Genomic DNA, 12,551 nt, shown 5'->3' on the forward strand with positions numbered 1-12,551 from the left:
AATGGGTAAATTCAGTGATACTCCATTCAAAAATGTAATAGTTTTGCTTGTTTGTTCATAAATATTGTCTAACATACTAAAACCCATAAGAAATATTAAAAGGGACTCCTATTTCCACCTAAGATTCACTATCAGTAAATTAGAAAAAAAATTAACAAAACATGTTTATAGCAGATTTCAACACACTGAGCAGCACAAGGAAAGTGATTGTAAGAGATGAAAAGCAAACGAGGTTATACCTCTGATTGTCTAAGCTTCCTTCATTTAGAGAGTTTCTAGGCCTTGGCACAGAAAGAAGGAATACAGGCAGAGCCCAACAGACTTCCTAATTTTGAGGAGAGAGCTGAAAGTTCACTGACATCAAGGTGGCAAGAGTGGTTCACAAATCAGAGTAATCCTGAGGCAATAGACATCCAGCAGAGATCTGCATAGGGTTCCTCCTGAACAATCAGCTGAATGTTGATCAGTACATATGTGTGAGAAAAACACATGAGGCCAGGGAAAGATCTGCATTAAATGATTAGTGGCAATAATACCAGCGTCCTGAACTCACAGGGCCTCTTTTATTAGCCAGTTTGGAAAACCTCATGATTCACAGGGCACTGGGTGAGTACACAGAAGCATACAGTCTCAGTAGTGGGAAATAATTATCCCTAAACTGAGTGCTCTTCGGTTCCCACCTAATAAATCTTATAACTATCAGGTCAATTATCCCTCCAGGATAGTCAAGGAACTAAGAAACCTAGGGTAGCCTCATTTTGGAGGGCTAACCATAGCCACCTGTAAGTTACATAATGGCACGATGAGTTGTTGTGTTTCCTCAACACCAAAGGTCTCTTATACACTAAGGTACAAGTGGCCATGTTTTCAGAAAAAGAATGTTTTAATGACTAGCTTAAAATAAGTAATACAACCCAGTGGTCTGATATCCCCAGAAAGAAAAAGTGTTCATTGAAATTATTGGGACTCCCCTGCCCCCACACACATACAAGGGATACATATCAGTTAGTAGGTACAGGTTGACAGTGTGTCTAGTATGGTCTCCCAGTCACTTGGTAGGCCATAAGTTTCATAGTCCACTTTGAATAATCAAGTCAAGTGTTGTTTTTCAAGAATTGTCTGAGGACAGTCAGCTCAATCTGTCCTCTTGTCCTTGACATCAGCCAGACAACAATCATCTATCATGTGGAATGACAAGTGACAGTAATAAGAATGGAGACGGAGAAAACAAACATCTGTAGTAGCTGACAAGTGTTTTGTATGAGAGGTGCAGGATCTGGGGACATCTCCTGTTGTTTCTGATAGATGAGAGTCATCTGGCAGACATGACGTTTTCAAGACTGAGTCCAATTTAAGGGTGTTGCATGGTGTGAAGACTTGCACCAGGTATCTTTCTTAATTAGAAAGGATTCAGAGGTGGCTTCAAAAGAGAAACACCACTAATGCCTCTCCCAGTCCCAGATGTTCTGTGTTCTAAGGCGATTCTTCTCTAGGTACTTGAGTTGCTGCTCTCCCTCCACCACTACAAAAATCATGGTCCACCACTACAGTAGCTAAACATTTTTCTTTTGCCCAGTAATCTTCTTCTCATACGTAGATCTTTCTTCTGGAACATCATCTGTAAGAGGGACCAGGTAATTTTATATAACTTATGAAGTTTCATTATGTCTCTTACTTTGACTATGTCTTAGGGGGACTCAGCAAGGAGTATACTCAACAAATGGTAACTATCATTGTGGTTAGGACTATGTAAATCCAGTAAGAAAATGAAAGTGACTGAAACAGAGATAAATTTGAATCACTTAGGCCATCTTATTTTTAAGAGTTTATTTTTAGAGTACTTTTAGGCTCATAACAAAGTCCAGAGAAAGATACCGAGATTTCCTTTATATCTCCTCCCCCAACATATGCATAACCTTCCCTATTATCAATATTCCCCATAAGTGTAGGTGCATTTGTTACAATTGACAAACCTACATTGAACATCATAATCACCCAAAGCTCAATATTTACATTAGGGTTCATTCTTGATATTTTACATCCTATGAGTTTGTATAAATGTATAAAGACATGTACCGCCGGGTGCGGTGGCTCATGCCTGTATTCTCAGCACTTTGGGGGGCCAAAGTGGGCAGATCACCTGAGGTCGGGAGTTTGAGACCAGCCTGACCAACATGGAGAAACCCCGTTTTTACTAAAAAAAAAAAAAAAAAGAAATTAGTTAGGCATGGTGGCACATGCCTATAATCCCAGCTACTCTGGAGGCTGAGGCTGGAGAATCACTTGAGCCCGGGAGGCAGAAGTTGCAGTGGGCCAAGATCGTGCCACTGCATTCCAGCCTAGGCAACAAGAGCAAAAGTCCATCTCGAACCAACAAGCAAACAAACAAACAAACATGTATCTACCATTATAATACCATACAGAGAAGTTTTTACTGCCATAAAAATTCTTTCTTTTTTGCCTGTTTATCCTTTCCCCGTACACAACCCCTGACAACCACTTTTTACTGTCTCTACATTTTGGCTTTTTTCAGAATGTCATGCAGTTGGGATCATGCAATATGTTGCCTTTTCAGATTAGCTCTAGGCCTTATTTTAACTGTGTGACATTGTTAGGGCAGGACACGTTGATACCTGAAACTTTTACTAACCACTTCAGACTGGGCTTCCGTGGTGAAAGATGAAAGTATAATGCCCAGGAGCAGTCAGGATGGAATTCCAAATTTTCAAAAAAGACTATATATTCCCTGTACCTTCATCTTCATCATTATCTAGACTGAGAAGAGATAATCACTTTCTGAAGGCAGCACATTTAGAGACCAAATTGAATTAGTAGGGTCAAAGAAGTCAGCGAGATAGTATATTTGAATGCATTTTTTAGGAGACCATTCAAGTGCTCAACAATACCAGTTATAAATGAATGGTGGAAATGTGGAAGTCCCATTAAATAACTCAACATGAACATTCAGTGACTTCTGAGATAACAGGTGCACATCTGTTAATTGGGAAAAGACCTGAAAAGCTGGAATTATGACAAACAATAGTTTCAAGAGTTAATACGATGCAGCCAAAATCAGCTGATCAGCCTGGAGCAGCATCATCATAACCTGAGAAAGTATCATCAATGGGACCTCTCAAACAGGGCTCAAAAATCATATACAGTCAACCTCTCAGTAGCAGGTGGGACAATGACATCTCAATTGGGTCAACTTTTGTCAAATGTGTATAATATAGCAAGGAGTGATAGCTGTACCCTCTGCATTGGAAATACAGAATTATTTACTTAGAGTCCAATCTATGTGAATAATGTGTTTCCATGCCTGGTATGATGATGAATATAGACAGAAATGGTGGGAACTTGGGGTTATTTAATCAGCAACTTGCTTTCATTCAGTGTCATTAGAGAATGTTCCTTTACAGTTGTCACCTAAATGTGTAGCCCAGATGGTTTGTTCAAAGGCTGTAATTTGTTCTATAGTAAGTGGTCCTAAAGATGTGTCTTAAATCTACCAGTCTATAGTTTTCTGTATGCCAGATAAATAGCCATACCGTTATCGAAGTCCCGAAGGTCAGTACAAGGATAACAAATTTATTAAGTATTGGACAGAGCTATGAAAATGACCTTGAGGGAGACAGCCACATCAATTTTTGGTTTGGCTTTGAGGATCAACAGCTATAACAACCTCATGGACACCATCAGGTTTCAGATTATGTAAATAATTATTGAACCAGGCTTGGAATTTGGTGGAATCTCTGTTAATTGAGAGTCCAGATGATTCAACAGCTTTGCATTAGGTAGCACAGTCAAGAGTAAATTTTCCTCTAAAGTGACAGCTCCTAAATTTTCATGCAAAGATGAGATAATCTGTTGTCTGTATTCTTGAATATCTATACCCATTTAACAAATAAGACTTGTTGGATACTGCTTGACTTGCTAACGATTGGGTTGAAGTTGATCCACCTCCAAATGGCAATATCATGTCAGAGAGTCACAGACCTCCATGTGTCAGAAGTTAAGTTTCAACGAACAAAATAGCAAGCTAACAGATTATTATAAAAATTGGTACAATTAGTAACAACAAATGTATGGAAGACTAGCTCACAAAGGAATGAGTTCCTCTAAACAGAAGGTGTTTCTCTTTGCCAGTAGCCCCAATTATCAGAATCATCATTCATAGAGAAATGTGGTTCAAAGAAGTTACAAGGTTGTGGTGCCCCAAATATAAAGTATATTATAGCTTGCTGGACAGTTTCTATTGGGGTATGTCTACCGATTTTGTTGCTAATCAAAAAATTTAATGTATGAGTAAGCTTAAGGACTAAGGAACAAGTAGAATACCCAAGTGAGACATAAGCCTTTTCCAATAATAAAGAGCATAGTAGGTGGGAAGCTATTTTTATGTGGAGGGCAGCTGAGAAGTTGTTTCCAGAATGCTAGAGGAATTAATCATTGTGAATACACTGACATATTTCCAAGAAAGTTTACTTGCCAATCAGTGCTCCAACTTTTGTCAGGTTTTATCATTCCAACCTTCTGGAGGAGGTGTGATAACACGAAGGTCAAGGGCATTGAATCTGAGTCTTTGCCATCCAACAGAACATTAGCTACGTAGTCAAAGCTTTGCATCAGAAGGTAGAGGCACTCACACTATATCTTGGCACACTCAAGGCTGGCTGGAAAGTTTAGATGATCCTGTAAGAGTACTACAAAAATACATTGGAGCCTTTGTGACATGCATGTTAACGGATCTTGATCCTGATATTTCTGAGTACAATGGAACAGTCAGAGCTGTAGGAGCAACAACTTAATCCGTTGCAAGCTTCCTATATCACTGGGAACAGAGGGAATATTGAGATATTGCATCTCATACTACTTTCTACTGCCTTTAAAACTGTAATTAAGCTAGTGATTTCTCCTCTCTCCTCCTGGCATTCTAAATTGATTATGTTGAATCCCCCAGGAGATTATAGGGAGGTAAATTGGCTAGCCATGTATTTGTCTCATTAGCATTTCTATACATGTGGCTTGTTCTGATTGGGAGAATGCTCTCTGGCAGTATGGGGCAGGAGGCACAAGCATATGTCATATTAATTTCTAGGAAACTTTATTATAAAAAATCAATAATAATAAAATGAATTGACCTAAAGGACCCTCCCCATGGGGTCTTGTTAGCTTTCTTTTCTCACTATGATTACTGCCCAAATACTGAGAGTTCAGTAAGTGTATCTTTCTCTTCCACAGTTATGGGTTGGTATGCAAGTTTGGTTCTCATATCCAACAGAGCTATAATTATTTGAATCTCTTCCTTCAAAATTCTGAAGCATAGTCAAATGGATACATATGGACTTTGATTCTCTTGATGTTAATGTCTGTTTAGCCCAATCTTTATATCTTTCACCTTATATCTTTCAGCCCCGCCTTATCTTTCACTATAAAGTCCCAGCATTCTGGATATAAGGGAAAGGACTGACAGGGGCACATAGAGGGAATGAGGTCTCCATTAAAAAGGGCTTTGCATTTACTTTGTGTACTGAGTGCATAGTAACAACTATGGCTTAACCAAATGAATGTTCTCATGTTTTCATCCAATGCACCTTATTGGACAGTGAGAATTTCATTGCCAAGACCATTTTAGCCTTCAGTATCCCTTGGCTCTTCTCCAGAAGAAGCCACTTGCTCTACTTTCCAAGGCTGTTCAGTATGCAAACATCTATGAAAAGATAGTTTACAATAAAGTCACTGCCTCGGTTTGCAAGATATGTAGTAATGTAAGTGATCCAACATGAATTCTCTTTCAGCAGTTGTAATAGCATAATATTTGATGTTTTTCTTCTTGTTTTCAGAAATAAAGTAAGAATTAACACCATATTTAACTCTTTTTATGTTAAACAATTCTCAACCACACATGTATCCCTGTCCCTGTCTAAATAATAATTGGATAAAGCATACTTAGCTGTGTTGGTACTAACCAACATTAGAATTAAGTAAAAATTGTTTGCTTTTTCATTCTGCAAAATACTTTCTTCTTAAGACTCGACTGTGGACCAATTAAAATAATTTCATTATCAAGACTCATATATGGCTCAACCATCAATACACATATCAAACAAGTGCCTCCCTATGCCCACCAATGCAAAATTATTAGATAATAAGCTACACTGAATCCTAAATAGCTCCCCATTTGGAAAAATCCTTCTTAAATTTATACAGACCAGAGCTAAAATTCATCTGAAACACTGCTTTCTCCTGAAAGACGTGATAGGCTCAGTCAAGGTGGTGGTGTTTTATGTCAGTAAATATAATAAAGTTAGCTTTGTTTGATCAACAGGAAAAATGCTCAAGTTATAAATGAGAACAAAATAATTTTATGTGGTTAACCTTTGCTATTAATGATTTTGAAACATTGATATTAATTGTCCTTAATTAATTATCACTTGACAAGACAATCTAACAGCATAAGTAGAGGGAGATAAATATTCCATATTTGAACAAAGCATCCCTAAGAGTAATTGGACTAATACTGAAAACAGACACATTTCATTTCCAAAACAAAATGCACTAATTTTTTATAAGGTAGAATAGTATTAATAGATTTAGATTTTAATTTATTTTGAGTACTCAAATGTACCTGAGCACATTACTAGTGCTCAAGTCCCCTCACTTCCTAGATAATTATAATACAACTTGCAACTGGGAATCTGGCACTTTCTGCCTGGCAAATTTGAATACAATTTTAGTGTGATTTGAGTTTTGCCACTGCTTATTTTTGCAAATCACATATATTTTAGAAAATTAAATAGCTAAATAGTTACCCCCCAAATATTGACACCCAAAGTTTGTGTTATTTTCAATAAATATTTTAAACATGTATATGTATGCAATTTTATTCCTAGTAAACAAAGAATGTATGTGTTGTTTTTATGTTAACAAAATGATTTTATTACATGAGTTTATAAAAAGTATTCTATAGCAGTTAATTTTTACTTCACACAAGTAACAAACATTTTAGCTCACAGCACACTTTTTAATTCTTCAAATTTCTACCAGCAAATCAAATAATATTGATCATAAAAAGTATAATTTGTGCTATTAGAGTAAAATTGTATATATTGTGCAATAAAATTAAAATAAACTGCTTTGTAAAATCATCTCTTAATTTGTTTTATGTTATCAGCATTAATATAAAGAAATACAAGAAAAATCAGCATAACCACAAAATGTATTTTTAAACTTATCTTTGTTTTTTAAAATTTTTGAACTGTAATCTTTTCAACAGTTCTTTGATAAACCCTGGGGATTCTGGGATGTACTTTTTGTTGGATATATCTGAGGCACTTAATTAGTCCTAATATTATTCCAGTATTGTATTTTGTTTTGTCTTCAATGATCACTGTATAAGAAAAAATAAAAATTTTACCACTTGGTGGTGCTGGTGGATAATATAAAAAACAAATTATTCCTGGAGCATATGTTGAGAGAGCTGTTTACAGTGAGTTAAATAAAATTAAGGGAAGGACAGCTTCATTCACCTCTGTCATTCCCTACTTTTCATTTCTCCTTTTGACACAAAGAGTGTAAATTAGGCACAATGGTTGCTACCGATGACTTGGGTCCTTGCTAACTAGTAAAGAGAAACAAGATCTTTAACACAAATTTCATGGCATCGGAGACTGACAATAAGGCTATTATTTTCATTTTTACATTGTCTCTGCTTCAGTGTAAAAGATTGCTTCAATTACACACATTNAATCAGCGTAACCACAAAATGTATTTTTAAACTTATCTTTGTTTTTTAAAATTTTTGAACTGTAATCTTTTCAACAGTTCTTTGATAAACCCTGGGGATTCTGGGATGTACTTTTTGTTGGATATATCTGAGGCACTTAATTAGTCCTAATATTATTCCAGTATTGTATTTTGTTTTGTCTTCAATGATCACTGTATAAGAAAAAATAAAAATTTTACCACTTGGTGGTGCTGGTGGATAATATAAAAAACAAATTATTCCTGGAGCATATGTTGAGAGAGCTGTTTACAGTGAGTTAAATAAAATTAAGGGAAGGACAGCTTCATTCACCTCTGTCATTCCCTACTTTTCATTTCTCCTTTTGACACAAAGAGTGTAAATTAGGCACAATGGTTGCTACCGATGACTTGGGTCCTTGCTAACTAGTAAAGAGAAACAAGGTCTTTAACACAAATTTCATGGCATTGGAGACTGACAATAAGGCTATTATTTTCATTTTTAAATTGTCTCTGCTTCAGTGTAAAAGATTGCTTCAATTACACACATTATTTTTATCCTTTCAAAAAAACAAGTTTTTGTATGACCGTTCATGTTTTTACATGGCATGATGACCACTGAATTGTAATATTCTGTTCTTGGTGGAAATGCAAGTATTTTAACATGTAATTGATGTGTTTATACCAAAATTAATGGTAAATGCATCTGCAAACATGAGTAACTGTTCAATTGTAGTTGATGTCACAATATTTTCAGATACTGATAAACAAATAGCTTAATGACATATAATATGTATAATAATTGTTAAAACTTTCCTTCAGAAGTATATTGCTCTCTCAAAAGAAAGCTCGCCTAAAGTGGTCACAGTTTTTCATATTTACTTGGAAGTGTTTTTTACTTAGCTCAGCTTCAGTTTTCTAATTTTTAAAAGTGTATATATTATACAATTTTTATGAAGTATGCAACCACATATTTCTTCAGCCACATAAACACAAGAGTATTATGTCACTGATTTTTAAAATATATTATTTATTAACCAGGGGAAAGTGCATGAATTTCTTATACCCAGAGTTAACCTAGACTGTAGTGCTCTACAGGGGGTGTGAGATGGCAAAATTATATGGAAAAGATTTTTAATGGTAAAATGAAAGTTTTCAGTTTTTGCTTCAGTTCAAAGAAAAGAACCCAGCCGATACATATTCTTTGTCACTTTGGTACGCAGATACATTATTAACATCTTTGGCATGGAAGAAAGGCAGCCTGAGGGCACCAAATTCTGCTTCTATATGGATAAAATAATAAGCACTTAATCCTTCTCCTGAGCAACAACTGTTTTAAAGATAAGGCGAAGGATGACCCCAAATCCTATTTGTGATTGTACAAGATCATTCAACCTCAGGGATCATATACTACTTGATTTGAGTTTCCATTAATGCTTTTGATTATTTTAAATGCATTTGGTAACAATGAAGGTAGTTAGTGAAAAACTGACCCAGTTTGAAACTCATGCAATGGTCATTATGAGAACCCACAGTCTAAAAATTCACTGATAGGAATAAAACTCACTCATTCACCTTGTGTAATATAAAACATAATTACAGTGTGTGGGGTATGTTCATTAGCAAGATCTACTCAGAATCAATTAAAGAAAATTCTACTAGGCTTACTAGTATAAGAACTTGTATCACAAATCTGTTAACATTAACTATGTTTTAGGTCTACTGTATATTAGGTTTGTTTTGCCAGTAATAAACTTTTGGATTGTTATTCTAATTCTTTGCAGATACAGCAAAAATAATCTCTTTATTTGATAAATTACTTATAGTTAACTTTTTTCTCCAGGTCAATTTTTGTCTCTCCCTTCCTTCTTCTTCTTAATTATGTTAAGTATAATAAACTAATTAAATAAACAAAACATAACAGATGACATAAAACAATTGAAAACTACTCCAACAGAAGAAGCGGGACATCATTTCTCTGCTCTATTGCATACATACATATCATTTTATTTGTCAGAAAGGATATAAATACTGAATTGATTACATGTCAAAGAAAATCTAATGCAATCATTGTCTGACCATTTACAATTTGGTCCATCACTTCAGCTCTGTAATGCAATTTTCTCACTTATAAAATGTCAAGATTTGGCTATCAAGAGCCTACAATATGATTAGTCTAAATTAAAATGTATTTAAGTTTGAAATATAAAATAAGTTTCAAAGAATTAATATAGAAACAAGAAAGTAAAGTACTTTATTAATATTTATCATATATTGATTCCATGTTTAAAAGATAATATTTTGGATATTTTTGATTAAATGAAACATAATCAAACCATTTTAATCTGTTTCTTTTTGATGTTTTATATGCCTATTTTAAAGTTTAAAATTACATTGGGTTACAATTTTGGCTTGCATTAGCTTTCTATAGGATAATTCTAGGACATAAACCTTAAAAGATTTTTGGAGGTTTTTTTTTGTGCATGACAGTCTTTTCAGTTAGTTAGGAGGAGTATGTTCTAATATTCTATTGCACAACAAGGTAGATATAATTAATGTTAATAATGTTGTATATTTCAAATTAGCTAAAAGAGGATTTTAAATGTTCTCATAAAAATATTTAGCACATATTTGAGGTGATAGATATGCTTACTTGGATTTTATCATTCCACAATATTTATGTATCAAAACATCACATTGTACTCCATAAATATATATAATTATTATTTTCAATTAAAAATACAGTAAAATTTAGAAATATTTATTTACATTTAATTTATTATTTGTTTGGTGGTGTGTTTTTAATAATTTTTTTTAAGATTTCAAAACTGTATTATTATTTGTAAACTCAAGATTGACAATCCAGCCATGGTCACTCTCTCAAAGAAAAAAAAAAAAAACATTCTTACCTGTGAGTTGATCTTTTTGCTAAAGAATATAATTTTGAGGGTAATTTTGGCAACTGTGAGAGAGGAAGGACACCTAGTTGCTCAATGAATGCAGCCATCTCAAACTTACTTCTTAATTATCCAAAATCCTTGCATGTAGTACTCTTTTCAGTCATGAAAATTAAATTGAGATGCTAATTGTACCACATTCTAGCACCGTATTGCAAATTATTTAGTTTAGGCTTTAAAACATACCTTTTTTAAGCCTAGGTTTTAAGGGATATCCTTTTGTAGCTCATTTTATATGTGTGTGTGTGTGTGTGTGTGTGTGTGTGTGTATATATAGATAGATTGATAGATAAAAGATAAAAACACTTTCTCAAACACTCAATTTCTTTGTTAGCTTGCATCATTTTCAGAAACATAATCTATTCAACCTACAGTAAAAGTTATTCTCTCTCTTACAAAAGAACGGTTTTATTTGTTAATGTATGTATTCCTTCAAAAAATAATGCCAACTTCCTGCTCTCTGCAAGGCATTGAACTGTCTATGTACAGCACCAAAAAATAAAATAAAACACACAAGATGGGAAACTATTTTCTTAATGGTAATTGTTTCAGATGACGAGCTTTGGTGCAAAAAAGCTCAATTACATTTCTGTTTTTTGTTAAGTAAACAAAAACTACTGAAGAATGCTGATATTAAAAAAATCATTAAGAAATTCTGTAGTTTTCCAATTGAACTCTTTACTATTGAACCGTACTGGTTTATTTGCATATTTTATAATGAAAAAGAAGGATGACAACCAAAAAATCCTGAATTATTTTAATCATGATACAAAACTGAAATACTAGAACATTGTAAATAAACTATTTTTTGAAATATAAGTAAAAATCCTATATGATAAATATATCAAAAAGTGTTTCAAAAGCATGAATATCAGTTATTATCAATGCATATTAGAAATTGTTATTTTTCTTTACTTAGTTTTATAATATTAAAGTTCAATAAGGGAATACAAGTGGATTATTTACTATATAATATTGAATAATAACTACTGATTTTAGTCTCAACTTTTCTGCCTTATCTTACTTTTTAAAAGAAGAGAATTGCTTATGGAGTAAATGAATATACATTTTTGTTTAAATACTATAAATTTAGTGAAAATACATGATGTACTATAATGTGTTTGATATGGGAGGTTCTCAATGACATCTTAAGCACCATTCCATTAAGAGATCAATTATTATTGTTATCATTATTATTGCTTGGTGGTGGTTTTTCGTATTTTTTAGTGTAAATTTTTGCAGCACAGAAGTTAAATCATTTTGCCACAGGTATGGTGCATTTAAGTGGTGGATTTATCATTCAAAATATGAAAAGGTAATCCATAATTTAACTGTAATATTTGAATAACTCTTTATATATTATTTTTTAAATATGATCAATAAAATTTTACTTTTCTTTGTTTCTGAAAGCAATTCTGATGGGAGTGTTTTTTACAATGATGTGTAATCGTAAATGAAGAGAAGCATTTATAATCAACACTAATTTCGAAGACATAATAATTTCTTTTTGCTTCTTACTGCAAAATTTATATAGTAAAATATAGTTATGCTAAAAATATCTAGCTAGCTCTCTTTTAATGCTTAAAAGAAAATGTAATCAAAATCAACAGAAAATTATAAATCTAAAATGACCCATTATGCATTAGAAAAATATATTTTCTTTCACACATAAAAAGTATCTTTCTTGGCATTGTCCTAAAGCAACTGAGTAGTTTAGAGCCAGAAAGAAATTGAATCTGTAACCAATGCACGCACTTACAATACATGTGACCTTGAACAAATCTTGTTAGTGTTCTTTAGGATTTTGAAAGCAACCAAATAATACAACTTTGAAAAGCAAATGTTTTGATA

Source organism: Theropithecus gelada, chromosome 17, assembly GCF_003255815.1.
Source record: "Theropithecus gelada isolate Dixy chromosome 17, Tgel_1.0, whole genome shotgun sequence".
In the NCBI taxonomy this organism is placed as follows: domain Eukaryota; kingdom Metazoa; phylum Chordata; class Mammalia; order Primates; family Cercopithecidae; genus Theropithecus; species Theropithecus gelada.